This window comes from Astatotilapia calliptera, chromosome 2 (assembly GCF_900246225.1).
Source record: "Astatotilapia calliptera chromosome 2, fAstCal1.2, whole genome shotgun sequence".
Classification (NCBI taxonomy): Eukaryota; Metazoa; Chordata; class Actinopteri; order Cichliformes; family Cichlidae; genus Astatotilapia; species Astatotilapia calliptera.
In genome coordinates, this window is record NC_039303.1 from 9,761,255 (window position 1) to 9,779,526 (window position 18,272).

Sequence of the window (18,272 nt, forward strand, 5' to 3'; positions counted from 1 at the left end):
GTAAACTAAAAACAGTAAATAATACATTTAACAAACAAGCAAGCTCTAAATTTAAGCGGAGAGACTGCAGACATAGCCGCACCATTCCAGGGATTTTTGGTTAGCATGAGGGGTCTAGCCAGGACCCTTACTGGATACTTGGTGGGAATCGAACGTGCGACTCCAAAGATGTGTAGTATTACCACTAAACTATCCAGCTGCACTACACTATCCAACAAAAAAAGTTTTTAGAAAATTTGATAAAGTCTGATGCTTAATATTGTAGGGATATTAATCTCCCTATGATATTAATACGGATTAATAACACAGAGAAGTCATACTTCTGTTATGACAGAATTAATTGGGTAAATTATATTTACAATTGTAACATTGTAAACTTAATGTTACGATTTTACATTATGTTGCAATTTAACATAATGTGAAATTGTAACATTGTAAACATAATGTTACAATTTTACAATTGTAACATACATCCATCCATCCATCCATCCATCTTCATCCGCTTTATCCGAGGTCGCGGGGGCAGCAGCCTAAGCAAAGAGGCCCAGACCTCCCTCTCCCCAGCCACCTCCTCCAGCTTATCCGGGGGAACACCGAGGCGTTCCCAGGCCAGCCGAGAGATATAATCTCTCCAGCGTGTCCTGGGTCTGCCCCGGGGCCTCCTCCCGGTGGGACATGCCTGGAACACCTCACCCAGGAGGCGCCCAGGGGGCATCCTTGTCAGATGCCCGAACCACCTCAGCTGGCTCCTTTCGATGTGGAGCAGCAGCTGCTCTACTCTGAGCCCCTCCCGGACGGCCGAACTTCTCACCCTATCTCTAAGGGAGAGGCCAGCCACCCTTCGGAGGAAGCTCATTTCTGCCGCTTGTATACGCGATCTCGTTCTTTCGGTCACTACCCATAGCTCGTGGCCATAGGTGAGGGTAGGGATTGTAACATTGTAAACATAATACAATTTTACATTATGTTACTGTCAGAGTCGGACGGTGCCCCGACCGGTCGACCTGTGTGTGTGTGTTTTTTTGTTCTCCTCTCTCGCTCCGCTTTTTCTCCGCTGCGATTGTTACGCGGTCGCGTAGCAACGGGAGACCTCCGACCCGTAAGTGCTGCCACTCTGAGCTGCCTACTAAGCCTGGACGCGATCGAGACGGAGAGACGGAAGGGGACACTTCACTGATTCTAGGGAGTTTTGTGGACACAGGAGGGGAGACGGGGAGAGGAGCACTGAAGGGACTTGCACTGTGGATAACTGTGGATTGATTTTGGCTTCACTGTAAATAAAGACACTGTTCAACTTAAACGAGAGGTCGGCGTCTAGGTTCGCTAACTCACCACCCTTAACAGCTACAATTTAACATCATGTAAAATTGTAACATCATGTTACAATTTGTAAATTGTAACATGATGTTACAATTTACAAATTGTAACATTATGTTTACAATGTTACAATTTGTAAATTGTAACATTGTAAACATAATGTTACAATTTTATATGATGTTAAACTGTAACATAAAGTAAAATTGTAACATTATGTTTACGATGTTACAATTTTACATTATGTTAAATTGTTACATAATGTAAAATTGTAACATTATGTTTACAATGTTACAATTTGTAAATTGTAACATTGTAAACATAATGTTACAATTTTACTTTATGTTAAACTGTAACATAATGTAAAATTGTAACATTATGTTTACAATGTTACAATTTTACATTATGTTACATTGTAACATAATGCTTAACAGATAATGGTTATCCTCTTTTTATATCATACATCATTGTCTCTGTAGGAGGGTCTGGAGCACTCCCTGCTGAGCCGCTGGGCTCAGTACCTTGCAGGCAGGTCCGACGATGACTTCATCATCTCACCTGAGCTCAAAATTCTGGTGCGTGAAGGCGTCCCTCGGGAGTATCGGCAGAGAGTGTGGCGCTGTTTGGTCCGAGCCAGAACTTTGACAAGCCAAGAGTGCCACACGCAACGCTATCAGCAGGTACAGCTGTAGAGAGAGAGAGTGCTTTATCCGCACCTGAGCACAGGTGGCTCCTCCTTCTTCCTGTTGGGAATGCTGGCGAGCACTCAGTAATCCTGTTCTGTTTCCAGCTGTGTGAGAAGAGTCGGACAGCTCCTAATCCTGCCTCCAGGCAGGTCCAGCTGGACCTTCACCGAACCCTGACGACCAATCAGCACTTCTCCTCGCCGTCCAGCCCCGCCCTCCAGCCCCGCCCTCCAGCAGCTCCGCCGCATCCTTCTGGCCTTCTCCGGGCATAACCTTGCCATTGGCTACTGCCAGGTACTCAACAGGTCAGAACAAAAGTATAAATTTTATATCTGAGTTCTTATGTGGACCCGCCTTCCAGGCAGAACCTCACCTTCCATCAATGTCCACAGGTTAGCGGCCCTCGCTCTGCTGGTCCTCCAAAGTGACGAAGACGCCTTCTGGTGTCTGGTGGCAGTGGTGGAAGCCATCATGCCTCAGGACTACTACACCAAGAATCTGGTGGCCTCTCAGGTCAGCAGACACACTCACCTGCTTGCCTGCTGTGATCTGTTTTAGTGATCAGTGAGGCTGATCTCTGTGAGTCTTTGTGCTCAGGCGGACCAGTGCGTGCTGAAGGACTTCATGGCGGAGAAGCTTCCTCGCCTGGCATCTCACTTTGAGGATCACAACATTGACGTCTCTCTGGTCACCTTCAACTGGTTCCTGGTGGTTTTTGTGGAGAGTCTGCCCAGCGACATCCTGATGCCTCTGTGGGACGCCTTCCTGTATGAGGGTACCAAGGTACCATACACCCGAACACACCATGACAGAAATGCAGACAACACTTGAATGCACCACAGTAGTGTCCATGGAAACAAAAATGATTTTGTTTTCACCTTTAGATGTCTTTATTTACATTTTAGGAGTAATAAGACATTGTTTACTAAGCATGGGGAACTGTCATGTGACATGAAATAGGAGTGGGAAAGCGTAAATCCAGACGATGAGCGGGACAATGGCTTTGGGCTTGTTTCTGCAATGTGACAAATGCAGCGCAGCTTTTACATCGTTTGTCTCAGGAAATAAAATCACAGTTCAGACACAGAAATATATACCACACAGGGATAAATGCTGACAACAGCTTCAGCCACGTAGATCCAACCCAAAAGTTTAATTTAAACTTAAAGCTCAACTACCAAGTAAGTTAATATTATCTGGCAACTGAGGAACCAAGTGGCTTATTGGAAATCGATCAGAGCTGTAATGAGTAAAGGGCCCAACTGCACCACAACTGAAAGAGTAATTTTATGACTCACCTCCTCAAAGTTTCCAATTAATTGTGTGGCGTGAGTGTCCTGTTATGAAATGCGTGTCTGTGCTGCAGGTGATCTTCAGATACACTCTGGCTCTGTTCAAATACAAAGAGGACGACATCCTGAAGATTCACGACAGCGTGGAGATCTACCAGTACCTACGCTTCTTCACAAAGACCGTCTCCAATGCCAGGTACGCACTCGCCTCCACCCGCCTTAATCTACGAGCTGTTACACTCTCAGAAGTGTAGCGGATGTAGCTGTTGAATCTTTGAGCTTCAAACCCTTTTTACTGAAATTTTGTGAGAAGTTTAAATTTCCCTGATCACAGTAACAACGATTTAAAGATTTTTAAGTATCTGCAGCTCTCGGATACATGTGGTCCAGTCAGTCCAGTATTTCCTGCTCAAACTGCAGTACCTGAAGTATCAAGCAGCATAAAACAGAAACACTCAAGCTGATCAGTTTCCAGTTCCTCTGTGTTGGTGATCGAGTCCTTTCCACCTGCGTGTGTCCATGCAGGAAGCTGACCAGCATCGCCTTCAACGACATGAACCCATTCCCCAGCCGGCTGCTGAGGAACCGGCGAGTGCTCCACCTGGAGCGCCTGCAGGCGGAGCTGCGTGAGCTGGAGGAGCAGCACAAGGAGTTCATCACCGAGAGCGTCGTACGGAAAGACAAAGAGCTCGACGTCATGGTGAGCGAGGACGACGAGGACCTCTGATCACACGGGACGCTTCAGCTGCTCACTTCGAGACGACGATGAGTTTTCCATGAGTTCAAGAGAATTTTACTAAACCGGCTGTTAACTGGTTTCCTTCACACTAAACACAGGATTGTGTCAGGTTCACCATCTCTACTAACACTACAAGGAAACAGACGCATACAGATTTAACTGCATCACATCTCTGAAACAAGCTTGCAGTAAACAAATGTGTACTGTGTTCACGTGTGTAATAAGTCAGGCTGCAGAAATGTGCAGATGTATTTCAGTGAATTCATTTGGATTAATATGTGATAGCTTATTTATTTCATTGCATCTTTTGCTTTATACCTAAAAATGCGTGACATTTCTAAATGTAGTCACATCCCTATGAAACATGGTTGATTATCAGCTGTAGTCACAGCTGGTGATAAAGTAATTAAATGTCCAGCTATTCAAAAATAGGGCATTCTGCACAATGAGTACTTTTTGGTACTTGAAGTATATTTTGATGCTGATGCTTCAGGGCATTGTGCTGCATTGTCGAAGCTCTCTGGGCTTCCGGTTAGAACGACCTCACAGTGTTTTATTTTGATCTGGTGTAAAGTGCATTGTGCAGAAATGACAGCATGATAGTCACATGATAAAACTGACTTTTCTTTTCTTTTTTTTAAATTTTACTGGGTGTGCATCTTGTTCAAATGTCTTTTTCAGCATTTGTACATAAATATTCTGTATATAAATATTTGATTTTCATTTATTTTACAGAGTCCTTTATTTTGTTTCACAAATATGACATTCATGTCAAATGACATCTGCAGACTTTATAATGACCAGCAGGGGGCAGTGTATTGCAGTCTATGAGAACATTTACTGAGACCTGTTTCATGCACTAGTTTCATGTCTCATTGAATCCAACATGATGTTGATTTTGTAAATTAAGGTCACATCTTCATCACATCTAATTTCAAAACACTGATCTTTTTTTTTTTTTAATGAATTCCATACCAATTGCAGGAATAAAATAGGAATAAATAACAAACGAGAAATACATACAAAACAAGAGAAAGGCACACATGAGAGAACAGGTCACATGACAGCACAGCATTATCTACCCACAATTTGAACTAAATAACAGATAGCACAGGCAATGAAAACAAACGGAAATCAGAATAAATTTAAAAACTTTTGTTGATGTTAACTTGAAGTGCTGAATTAGCCCTGTTGTCAGTTCAAATCACTTCAATCTATAGCGCACTTTAAGGTCTTTAGACCTTGAAAAGGAATACACTGCAAGGTAAGCTTGCAGCATCTTACTTTAAGGTCAACTGTGAAACTTTGTGGAAAGCCTGAGACAAGTTGATGAGTCAGTGAAGCGCACTTCCTTCTGATGACGGCTATACTGAGGTGAGTTTTTAAGCATATCCTGAACTTTATTCATTATTAGACTTCTGACACCTGGCAAATAAACTCTCACGCGATATGAGAACATAACAGCAAAAAGCCAGTAGCTGGTACATGAATGGATAAAAATTGGATCCCTCTTATATTACGTTGTTTTGAACCTAACCGCATCCACTGAATTAATGCAGTTTTCAGGACAGTAAAAACAGAGAACTCTGATATACACAATTTCTGATTGCTGATAGTGTTTCTTAATGCAAAATGGGCTTCCATTTAAAATGCAATTGCTTTATGTTCGATCTTTAGTGAAGAAGGGTCATTTTTGATTCTGTGGACAAGGGATGCAAATGGAATGTGAAGGCAACAGGTAGTAGGGTGAATTAGGGTTTCGTGTGGTCTTCAGTGCATGAATTTTATTGCCACTTTATTTCAACTTTTTATTAATGTACTCAAAAGAAAAACAAGAACCACAAAGGAGATTCTTGTGATTCTTGTTTGTGCTATCTGTTTGTGAAAGAAAGCACATTTTACCACATCATACTGTGTTTGCTGCCATTTATTTTACTCGTCCTGCCTGAGTGTCTGGGCTGCGTTTGTCTGTGCACCTTTGTTCTGGCCTTCTGCTGATGGGTTTCACATGCTGGGCTTTCCCTCTTGGTCCACACCCAGCAGCCTGCTGCTGACCACACACAGCCTACAAACTGATCCATCCATGCATCCATCCATGCATGCATGGCCTGGTTATTGTTGAGTTATCACCTCCAGCTCCTTGCTCATAACCAGGTAGATACTGGGCTGGGCCTGATCTCTGAGCTCAATAACAATGACAAAAATGCCAAACACTTTACTCTTCATGGTAAAAAATGTTTATAATACAGTAAAAACTGGATGTAGCCAAAATCAGTGTTTTATATACAGTGTAAGTGAACAACATTGCTACACTGCTGGTGTTTGATTGATAGAGGCTTTCTTTATAAGAACTATGATATCATTTCTTTTGCTGATTAACAGTTTTTATATAATTTTTATATCATTTATAGCTTTCAAGAAGCCAAAGATCACTGGACGAAAAGACTACAGACCTGTGGCTCTGACATCTGGTCAGGAAGTCTTTTGAGCGCCTGGTTCTCTCCTATCTTAAGACCCTCACAGCCCCCCTCCTGGACCCCCTGCAGTTTGCATACAGAGCCAACAGGTCTGTAGACGATGCCATCAACATGGCCCTACACTTTGTCCTGCAGAATCTATGCTAGGATCCTGTTTGTGGACTTCAGCTCTACCTTCAACACCATCCTTTCAGACCTTCTTCAAGGATTGCTTTCCCAGATGAATGTGCCTGATCCCATCTGCCGGTGGATCACTGACTTCCTGACGGACAGGAAGCAACCAGTGAGGCTGGGGAAGAATGTCTTGGACTCCCGGACCATCAGCACCAGCTCCCCTCAGGGCTGTGTTCTTTCTTCTATGCCCTTCTCCCTGTACACCAACTGCCGCACCTCCAACCACCAGTCTGTCAAATTAATTAAGCTTGCAGATGACACCACCATTATTGGACTCCTCTCAGACGGGGATAAGTCTGCCTACAGGATGGAGGCTGAACATCTGGTGTCCTGATGCAGCCGCAACAACCAGGTGCTGAATAAGTGTTATTTTCATTTACCACTGGCCCAAGTACATTTTTATTGGCTTGTGAACAAAGCTGTAGTTTTTGTATTTTTAAATATTAACGCAATTTAATTGACACATTATTTATATTATTTCACTTTCAATGTGAAAAATGCTGTAAAAACGTTGAAAATAATGGTCACCCCTGTTCGCTGCAATGTAAAATAGTACAACTGCTGTCAGCCTTCATTAAGTTGCATCATTTGAACATTTGCATATTTTTATTCAACTTCTGCAGGATGCTTTGATGAAAGACTCCCTTTTCCCAAGTAGAGGCTTTACTAGAGGTCACAGGAACAGCGCTGCTGTTTTGGATGCGGAAAAATGTTGTCTTTCACTCTACCTGAGCTCAGTGTCCCAGTAAGGGCTCCGCCTCATTGTAGCTGACGCTGAAATGTTTGTGTGGGTTGCCATGACAACACCAGAAGTGCATCTGAGATCGTGTCCAAATTCATGGGCTGCATCCTCCTGAGGACTCGGTGTTCTGACAAAACGTCTTACTTTGGCAAAACGTCCTACCGTAAGTAGTTCATGCGTTCTCGGCGGCTCTAGTGACCCTCGAACTCTCGGCTAGCTATCGAGGTGGTGGATAACATACGTCTCCCCCACAAGAGCACGAATCTACAACTTTTCTACTACTGGTTTTACAAGGCGTACACGGTAAAAACATTATGCTGTTATTTGTTAAACACTTGTGCACCTTGTGAAAAGAAATAAGTGGCTGAGATGGATGTCATATGTGCTATTGATATTATTTTACTCGTTTCTAGTTTTCACGGTGCTCCATGATTGTGAGAGGAATAAAAAAGAATTGTGGACATCAGTACGAAGCATGGATTCTTTTGACCAGAGTAGATACACTGGTCCCTTGAATATACTAATCTTTTTGAGGTGGGTGACTGTTCCTGTGTATTTACAGAAACAATGGTTGTGATAACCTCAGCTGTTTCAGAGGGTGACTGTTCGTTGCTTTGCGCACTTTTAAATCTGTACACAATGGTTTGTTCCCTTTTTGTGTTCTGAGGTTTAAACAAAGATGTACTAGATGTATTATACCGGTCCCTCGAATCTACAAATCTTTTAGATGTGGATGACTGTTCATTTTCATCTGTGTTTACAGAAACACTGGGTGTTGGAACCTCAGTAGTTTCTTTTTGGCTGACAGACTCTGGAGCTGTACAAGAGGAATAAAGAGCTGCAATGCTTTTGTGAACCTGACCTGGGAAGGGAGAGAAATATATTTTTGTTTTGTTTTTGTTTGTCTTCTTGGTTTTTTTTTTGTTTTTTTTTTATTCATATTTTGAATGGACAGAAACGTTAACAAATATACAACTGGAATAATCATACTGTCAGTTCTCTGTCCGTTTCTTAACAACAACCAACAAATAAGGACTAACAGTAACTAAGACAAACAGACAAACAAACAAACAAACAAACAAACAGACAAACAAACAAACAAACAAACAAACAAACAAACAAACAAACAAACAAAAAACCCAGGAGAAACAAAATGATATACCGCCTCCTGGGAAACATCAGCAAAAACAAAAGTAATGGGGGCAAAACACCCAGGTGCCTAAAAACAAAACATAACCTTGACCACTGATGACATTAAGACAATTTGTTCCCTCTACTGACTTTCAAAGTAAAAAAAAAAAAAAAAAAAAAAAAAGACAACAACAAAAATACCAATGACACATGAAACCCCCCCCCCCCCCCAAAAGAACATTTATCATAATATCTAGGAGACATTGTCGATGTACACCAAAAAAGGACCCCAGACCTGCTCAAAAATGTCTTCTCTCCCCTTAATTCTGTACATAACCCGTTCATATGATGCCATCTTAGACATTTGTTCAGTCCATTCCCTGAGAGAACAGGGGCTGGATGACTTCCAGTGCCTAAGTATTATCCTGCATCCAGTTATGAAAGCCAGACGCATCCACAAGCTCTGTTTTTTTGAAAGGATAATTTGTCTTCTTGTTTTATTTGATTCCTTGTGGGATTTGGATCCAACAAGTAAAGTATGCATATTATGCACACACACAAACACACATGCAGCTATTACCATTTCTTGTATTCTTGATTAAAGACATTGATCTGACACATTTAAAATGCAGCCAATTGTTTTTATTGTTATATTATTAAGAAAAAAGAAAAGGTGGGGGTGGGGGGATGTAAAGAAGAGCTTAAAGGAAAGGGCTAGAGGAGAGGAAACCCCAACAATTAGCAGGGCATTTTTTTACTTGGACAAATTGTTAATAAAGTTTCCATATCTGTAACAATGATGACAGTATAATTGTTTATAAACAATTATATTGACAATTATATGTGTCCAGTATGTTGGCTCATTTTCTTTTACTTTTTGCATTTGAAAATAAAAGTTGGGCTGATTTTGACACCATTACAAGAAGTGTTGTTAATGATTCTTTTTGAATTAAAATCAGGTTACCACAAATTGTTTTTGAATTTAATTTAATTTGAAATGTTTGTCAGTGGGTAAACAATTCGTAATGCAAAGTCAGAAACATCGAGTTATTCTTGTACTGCATGCTTGCAATAAATAAGTTGTCCTAACAGTCAGTCAAAGGAGCTTGGAAAGAAAAGCGTCTGGACTTCTTTGAGTTGAAGTGACTGATATATATATTTTTTGTCTGTTTGTTTTGTTGGTTTTTGTTTTTTGCCCTTTATCACCATTCCTCTTCCCTGCTGTTTTTCTTTCCCTCTTTCTTTCTCCCCTTTCTTTCCCCCAGTCATGTCTGTCCTATGTGTAGCAAGTGAAAATAAAATAAACAATAAAAACAAAGGTGAATCAAATAGACCAATACGGCAAGGCCGGGATGGTCCATTTGGTAAAGTAAATCCGTTAGTTATATTTAACATAATGTTAAATGGCAACATTCTGTTTACAATGTTACAATTTCACATTATGTTAAATGGTAACATTCTGTTTACAATGTTACCATTTTACATTGTGTTAAATGGTAACATTATGTTTACAATGTTACCATTTACATTATGTTAAATGGTAACATTCTGTTTACAATGTTACCATTTTACATTGTGTTAAATGGTAACATTATGTTTACAATGTTACCATTTTACATTGTGTTAAATGGTAACATTCTGTTTACAATGTTACCATTTAACATTGTGTTAAATGGTAACATTATGTTTACAATGTTACCATTTACATTATGTTAAATGGTAACATTATGTTTACAATGTTACCATTTACATTATGTTAAATGGTAACATTCTGTTTACAATGTTACCATTTTACATTGTGTTAAATGGTAACATTCTGTTTACAATGTTACCATTTTACATTGTGTTAAATGGTAACATTCTGTTTACAATGTTACCATTTTACATTGTGTTAAATGGTAACATTCTGTTTACAATGTTACCATTTAACATTATGTTAAATGGTAACATTATGTTTACGATGTTACCATTTTACATTATGTTAAATTGTCAGTAGGCCTGGTACCGGAACCGGTACTGGACCCCCTTTTACTTTCAGCCATCAGAAGAGGGTACACTGTGGTCATAACAATACTCAGACTGTAGCATTTAAAGGTCCCAAAGTGTACCAGGAAAATATCCCCCGCACGATTACACCAGCAGCCTGAATTGTGAATGTGAGGGAGGATGGATCCATGCTTTCATGTTGTTCACTCCAGGCTGATATAAAAATGATATAACTAATACTACTTCTACTAATAATGACAATAACAACAAAATAATAATAATAATGTCAAAAATACCAGTAATAATAATAACAATAACAACATAAACAACAACATTACTACTAATAATAATAAAGATAAACAAATGTATTAAAAAATTAATAATGATAATAATAATAATAAAACTGATCATAACAGTAACAATATCAATCATAACAACAACAGTACTAACAACAATAATAACAATAACAATGAAGGTGTTGCTGCAGATCTGAGTCCCGACTCTGCTGCCTTTCTAGTGCGGCAAAGAAAGTAAGAAATAGAAAAAGAAAAACACAAATAAACTGAGTGTGAGGGTTTTTCTACAAGTTACACTGAATATTTGCACAGACATGCTGACTGTTTGCTGGGAGACGTCACCTGTCTTTTATAGAATAGCAGGTAAGCTGTTCTCTGCCGCTGCTCACACACAGACTCACACGTGGTCTGGCAGACCAACTCGTCATCGTACGTGAGCCGGCTGTCTGTGACGTCGTCTCTTCCGCTCATCTGGTGAACGCCGTCACAGACGTAATGTCCTGAGAGGAGAAGGCGCACTTATTAACGTCTCATAAACTTTCAAAGCTGACCTGCATTCAGCACATGTGTCTGAAAGCACCCACTCACCGCTGTAAGCTGCGGAGCCCAAACGACTGATCACGCTGACCAACAAATAGCGAGCAGTTTACTGGGAGAGGGCAGCGGCACCACCCGTTAGCTTAGAAATGGGCTCCATCCATACTTGAAATGAACGGTGTGCCTTTTCCCTTACCTCTTCAGTAAAGGCTGTGTCCTGGCTGATCACCAGCTGCTGTGTCAGAACAATGGGGCTGTTCTTCTTCTCCACGGTGAACGATGGAGTGAACGTAAACCACTTCAGCTGGAGGATCAGCACACTGAAAGAGATGAGACAAAGAGGAGAGGCTCAAAGGAAGACGCAAGGAGGACATGACATGAACAAAACTGACACCGACTGAACTGTGGTGGTTTGAGGCCTTTGGGGACCGATTTGAGGTTACTCACTTTGGCAGGTTCAAGAACAACAGCTCCTCTTTGATCTTCTTAGCTCCGCACTGGCATTCGTAGTCCAACAGGCCGCCCTGCAGCAGGGAGCAGGAGGAACAGGTGCATTAGAGTTAAACTCTTTTACAGATGAATTCACATATTCGTGGGAGCAAGCCTGTTCACAGAATAGAGTCTAAACGAGCTCTTACTTTCAGACTCCAGCCCCGCCCTTCAGCAGCATCCTGCTGGCTGGCACAACCTTGCCATTGGCTGCTGCCAGGGACTCAACAGGTTAGAACAAAAATATAAATATTATATCTGAGTTCTTATGTGGACCCGCCTTCCAGGCAGAACCTCACCTTCCATGAATGTCCACAGGTTAGCGGCCCTCGCTCTGCTGGTCCTCCAAAGTAAGAAAAAATGAGGAAAAAATAAGGAGCAGACCAAGCAAAAGAGGGTATTTAAAGAGACAGTGCTCTTAAGGTGCATTTTTGGCGAGTTTTATTATCTAAATGTCATTGTGTCACTTTCTTATGAGGCTTCAGTGAACTGAAAAAGCTTCTGGGATGAGAGGCGAAACGTCTTCAAAAAAGTTAAAGAAGTCCGGTTGCTTTTTTCCCCCAAGCTCCTTAGAGTTCTCTGAAAATGGTCAGGTAGAAGGACTGGACTGAAAATGAGTAAAAAAGCAGCCAAAGCCCAAGGAAGTTGAAAGACTGGAAACTATTGCTGAGGTCATGTCAGTGTAAAAAGTTACCTACAAGTCTGGCACCTTGGAAGCAAAACATAAAGAAATAAGGTGTAAGGCCAAATGTTTGGTCCTGCAGCCAACCGGACCATGAAATATAGAGCACAGGTGAACAAAGTGAGGCAGCAGTTTGCTGATTTCCACCTTGTGCCTTTCATGTTGATCAGCTTAGTAGTTTGCCAGCTTTCTAGCTGTTAAAGACTTTTGGCGAGAGGTTATTCATATTTGAACTCTAATTGAACCCCTCTTTTTTACTGTTTTTTTGTTTGTTTGTTTTTGGGGTTTTTTGTTGTCTTAGATGGCCTGACTCAGCAGGTGGGGGCAGTTTCTGAGTTTACCTTCGTTCAAACAGTGCAGAAATGGTTTCGCTATGCTCCAGACCGGATGGGTGGTGCAGGACGCCCGATATCCAGCCCCATCATGGAGTAAACTAAAAACAGTAAATAATACATTTAACAAACAAGCAAGCTCTAAATTTAAGCGGAGAGACTGCAGACATAGCCGCACCATTCCAGGGATTTTTGGTTAGCATGAGGGGTCTAGCCAGGACCCTTACTGGATACTGGGTGGGAATCGAACGTGCGACTCCAAAGATGTGTAGTATTACCACTAAACTATCCAGCTGCGCTACACTATCCAACAAAAAAAGTTTTTAGAAAATTTGATAAAGTCTGATGCTTAATATTGTAGGGATATTAATCTCCCTATGATATTAATACGGATTAATAACACAGAGAAGTCATACTTCTGTTATGACAGAATTAATTGGGTAAATTATATTTACAATTGTAACATTGTAAACTTAATGTTACGATTTTACATTATGTTGCAATTTAACATAATGTGAAATTGTAACATTGTAAACATAATGTTACAATTTTACAATTGTAACATACATCCATCCATCCATCCATCCATCTTCATCCGCTTTATCCGAGGTCGCGGGGGCAGCAGCCTAAGCAAAGAGGCCCAGACCTCCCTCTCCCCAGCCACCTCCTCCAGCTTATCCGGGGGAACACCGAGGCGTTCCCAGGCCAGCCGAGAGATATAATCTCTCCAGCGTGTCCTGGGTCTGCCCCGGGGCCTCCTCCCGGTGGGACATGCCTGGAACACCTCACCCAGGAGGCGCCCAGGGGGCATCCTTGTCAGATGCCCGAACCACCTCAGCTGGCTCCTTTCGATGTGGAGCAGCAGCTACTCTACTCTGAGCCCCTCCCGGACGGCCGAACTTCTCACCCTATCTCTAAGGGAGAGGCCAGCCACCCTTCGGAGGAAGCTCATTTCTGCCGCTTGTATACGCGATCTCGTTCTTTCGGTCACTACCCACAGCTCGTGGCCATAGGTGAGGGTAGGGATTGTAACATTGTAAACATAATACAATTTTACATTATGTTACTGTCAGAGTCGGACGGTGCCCCGACCGGTCGACCTGTGTGTGTGTGTTTTTTTGTTCTCCTCTCTCGCTCCGCTTTTTCTCCGCTGCGATTGTTACGCGGTCGCGTAGCAACGGGAGACCTCCGACCCGTAAGTGCTGCCACTCTGAGCTGCCTACTAAGCCTGGACGCGATCGAGACGGAGAGACGGAAGGGGACACTTCACTGATTCTAGGGAGTTTTGTGGACACAGGAGGGGAGACGGGGAGAGGAGCACTGAAGGGACTTGCACTGTGGATAACTGTGGATTGATTTTGGCTTCACTGTAAATAAAGACACTGTTCAACTTAAACGAGAGGTCCGCGTCTAGGTTCGCTAACTCACCACCCTTAACAGCTACAATTTAACATCATGTAAAATTGTAACATCATGTTACAATTTGTAAATTGTAACATTGTAAACATAATGTTACAATTTTATATGATGTTAAACTGTAACATAAAGTAAAATTGTAACATTATGTTTACGATGTTACAATTTTACATTATGTTAAATTGTTACATAATGTAAAATTGTAACATTATGTTTACAATGTTACAATTTGTAAATTGTAACATTGTAAACATAATGTTACAATTTTACTTTATATTAAACTGTAACATAATGTAAAATTGTAACATTATGTTTACAATGTTACAATTTTACATTATGTTACATTGTAACATAATGCTTAACAGATAATGGTTATCCTCTTTTTATATCATACATCATTGTCTCTGTAGGAGGGTCTGGAGCACTCCCTGCTGAGCCGCTGGGTTCAGTACCTTGCAGGCAGGTCCGACGATGACTTCATCATCTCACCTGAGCTCAAAATTCTGGTGCGTGAAGGCGTCCCTCGGGAGTATCGGCAGAGAGTGTGGCGCTGTTTGGTCCGAGCCAGAACTTTGACAAGCCAAGAGTGCCACACGCAACGCTATCAGCAGGTACAGCTGTAGAGAGAGAGAGTGCTTTATCCGCACCTGAGCACAGGTGGCTCCTCCTTCTTCCTGTTGGGAATGCTGGCGAGCACTCAGTAATCCTGTTCTGTTTCCAGCTGTGTGAGAAGAGTCGGACAGCTCCTAATCCTGCCTCCAGGCAGGTCCAGCTGGACCTTCACCGAACCCTGACGACCAATCAGCACTTCTCCTCGCCGTCCAGCCCCGCCCTCCAGCCCCGCCCTCCAGCAGCTCCGCCGCATCCTTCTGGCCTTCTCCGGGCATAACCCTGCCATTGGCTACTGCCAGGTACTCAACAGGTCAGAACAAAAGTATAAATTTTATATCTGAGTTCTTATGTGGACCCGCCTTCCAGGCAGAACCTCACCTTCCATCAATGTCCACAGGTTAGCGGCCCTCGCTCTGCTGGTCCTCCAAAGTGACGAAGACGCCTTCTGGTGTCTGGTGGCAGTGGTGGAAGCCATCATGCCTCAGGACTACTACACCAAGAATCTGGTGGCCTCTCAGGTCAGCAGACACACTCACCTGCTTGCCTGCTGTGATCTGTTTTAGTGATCAGTGAGGCTGATCTCTGTGAGTCTTTGTGCTCAGGCGGACCAGCGCGTGCTGAAGGACTTCATGGCGGAGAAGCTTCCTCGCCTGGCATCTCACTTTGAGGATCACAACATTGACGTCTCTCTGGTCACCTTCAACTGGTTCCTGGTGGTTTTTGTGGAGAGTCTGCCCAGCGACATCCTGATGCCTCTGTGGGACGCCTTCCTGTATGAGGGTACCAAGGTACCATACACCCGAACACACCATGACAGAAATGCAGACAACACTTGAATGCACCACAGTAGTGTCCATGGAAACAAAAATGATTTTGTTTTCACCTTTAGATGTCTTTATTTACATTTTAGGAGTAATAAGACATTGTTTACTAAGCATGGGGAACTGTCATGTGACATGAAATAGGAGTGGGAAAGCAGATCATTCTAGTAACGACCTCACAGTCTACCACAAGCAGCGTAAATCCAGACGATGAGCGGGACAATGGCTTTGGGCTTGTTTCTGCAATGTGACAAATGCAGCACAGCTTTTACATCGTTTGTCTCAGGAAATAAAATCACAGTTCAGACACAGAAATATATACCACACAGGGATAAATGCTGACAACAGCTTCAGCCACGTAGATCCAACCCAAAAGTTTAATTTAAACTTAAAGCTCAACTACCAAGTAAGTTAATATTATCTGGCAACTGAGGAACCAAGTGGCTTATTGGAAATCGATCAGAGCTGTAATGAGTAAAGGGCCCAACTGCACCACAACTGAAAGAGTAATTTTATGACTCACCTCCTCAAAGTTTCCAATTAATTGTGTGGCGTGAGTGTCCTGTTATGAAATGCGTGTCTGTGCTGCAGGTGATCTTCAGATACACTCTGGCTCTGTTCAAATACAAAGAGGACGACATCCTGAAGATTCACGACAGCGTGGAGATCTACCAGTACCTACGCTTCTTCACAAAGACCGTCTCCAATGCCAGGTACGCACTCGCCTCCACCCGCCTTAATCTACGAGCTGTTACACTCTCAGAAGTGTAGCGGATGTAGCTGTTGAATCTTTGAGCTTCAAACCCTTTTTACTGAAATTTTGTGAGAAGTTTAAATTTCCCTGATCACAGTAACAACGATTTAAAGATTTTTAAGTATCTGCAGCTCTCGGATACATGTGGTCCAGTCAGTCCAGTATTTCCTGCTCAAACTGCAGTACCTGAAGTATCAAGCAGCATAAAACAGAAACACTCAAGCTGATCAGTTTCCAGTTCCTCTGTGTTGGTGATCGAGTCCTTTCCACCTGCGTGTGTCCATGCAGGAAGCTGACCAGCATCGCCTTCAACGACATGAACCCATTCCCCAGCCGGCTGCTGAGGAACCGGCGAGTGCTCCACCTGGAGCGCCTGCAGGCGGAGCTGCGTGAGCTGGAGGAGCAGCACAAGGAGTTCATCACCGAGAGCATCGTACGGAAAGACAAAGAGCTCGACGTCATGGTGAGCGAGGACGACGAGGACCTCTGATCACACGGGACGCTTCAGCTGCTCACTTCGAGACGACGATGAGTTTTCCATGAGTTCAAGAGAATTTTACTAAACCGGCTGTTAACTGGTTTCCTTCACACCAAACACAGGATTGTGTCAGGTTCACCATCTCTACTAACACTACAAGGAAACAGACGCATACAGATTTAACTGCATCACATCTCTGAAACAAGCTTGCAGTAAACAAATGTGTACTGTGTTCACGTGTGTAATAAGTCAGGCTGCAGAAATGTGCAGATGTATTTCAGTGAATTCATTTGGATTAATATGTGATAGCTTATTTATTTCATTGCATCTTTTGCTTTATACCTAAAAATGCGTGACATTTCTAAATGTAGTCACATCCCTATGAAACATGGTTGATTATCAGCTGTAGTCACAGCTGGTGATAAAGTAATTAAATGTCCAGCTATTCAAAAATAGGGCATTCTGCACAATGAGTACTTTTTGGTACTTGAAGTATATTTTGATGCTGATGCTTCAGGGCATTGTGCTGCATTGCCGAAGCTCTCTGGGCTTCCGGTTAGAACGACCTCACAGTGTTTTATTTTGATCTGGTGTAAAGTGCATTGTGCAGAAATGACAGCATGATAGTCACATGATAAAACTGACTTTTCTTTTTTATTTTTAATTTTACTGGGTGTGCATCTTGTTCAAATGTCTTTTTCAGCATTTGTACATAAATATTCTGTATATAAATATTTGATTTTCATTTATTTTACAGAGTCCTTTATTTTGTTTCACAAATATGACATTCATGTCAAATGACATCTGCAGACTTTATAATGACCAGCAGGGGGCAGTGTATTGCAGTCTATGAGAACATTTACTGAGACCTGTTTCATGCACTAGTTTCATGTCTCATTGAATCCAACATGATGTTGATTTTGTAAATTAAGGTCACATCTTCATCACATCTAATTTCAAAACACTGATCAATTTTTTTAAAAAATGAATTCCATACCAATTGCAGGAATAAAATAGGAATAAATAACAAACGAGAAATACATACAAAACAAGAGAAAGGCACACATGAGAGAACAGGTCACATGACAGCACAGCATTATCTACCCACAATTTGAACTAAATAACAGATAGCACAGGCAATGAAAACAAACGGAAATCAGAATAAATTTAAAAACTTTTATTGATGTTAACTTGAAGTGCTGAATTAGCCCTGTTGTCAGTTCAAATCACTTCAATCTATAGCGCACTTTAAGGTCTTTAGACCTTAAAAAGTAATACACTGCAAGGTAAGCTTGCAGCATCTTACTTTAAGGT

At 41.9% G+C, this 18,272-nt stretch overlaps 3 long non-coding RNA genes and 2 pseudogenes across 3 annotated transcripts; 3 read left to right on the top strand and 2 right to left on the bottom strand.

Moving 5' to 3' along the window:
* The first annotated feature begins 1,249 nt into the window (after positions 1-1,249).
* LOC113009550 (TBC1 domain family member 2A-like) lies at positions 1,250-4,442 on the top strand (annotated as a pseudogene).
* A 2,462-nt stretch (positions 4,443-6,904) lies between these two features.
* LOC113031823 (uncharacterized) lies at positions 6,905-8,328 on the top strand. The gene is made up of 4 exons (XR_003273803.1): positions 6,905-7,034; positions 7,306-7,727; positions 7,838-7,958; positions 8,188-8,328. It is a non-coding gene; the product is annotated as an uncharacterized LOC113031823 (long non-coding RNA).
* A 2,640-nt stretch (positions 8,329-10,968) lies between these two features.
* Positions 10,969-11,637, bottom strand: LOC113031808 (uncharacterized). Its single transcript, XR_003273792.1, has 3 exons — positions 11,571-11,637; positions 11,180-11,337; positions 10,969-11,054 (listed from the first exon to the last, which is right to left on the bottom strand). It is a non-coding gene; the product is annotated as an uncharacterized LOC113031808 (long non-coding RNA).
* Positions 11,638-11,832: 195 nt separating this feature from the next.
* LOC113031848 (uncharacterized) lies at positions 11,833-12,949 on the bottom strand. The gene is made up of 3 exons (XR_003273812.1): positions 12,163-12,949; positions 12,013-12,073; positions 11,833-11,898 (listed from the first exon to the last, which is right to left on the bottom strand). It is a non-coding gene; the product is annotated as an uncharacterized LOC113031848 (long non-coding RNA).
* A 1,273-nt stretch (positions 12,950-14,222) lies between these two features.
* LOC113009556 (TBC1 domain family member 2A-like) lies at positions 14,223-17,703 on the top strand (annotated as a pseudogene).
* Positions 17,704-18,272: the final 569 nt, after the last annotated feature.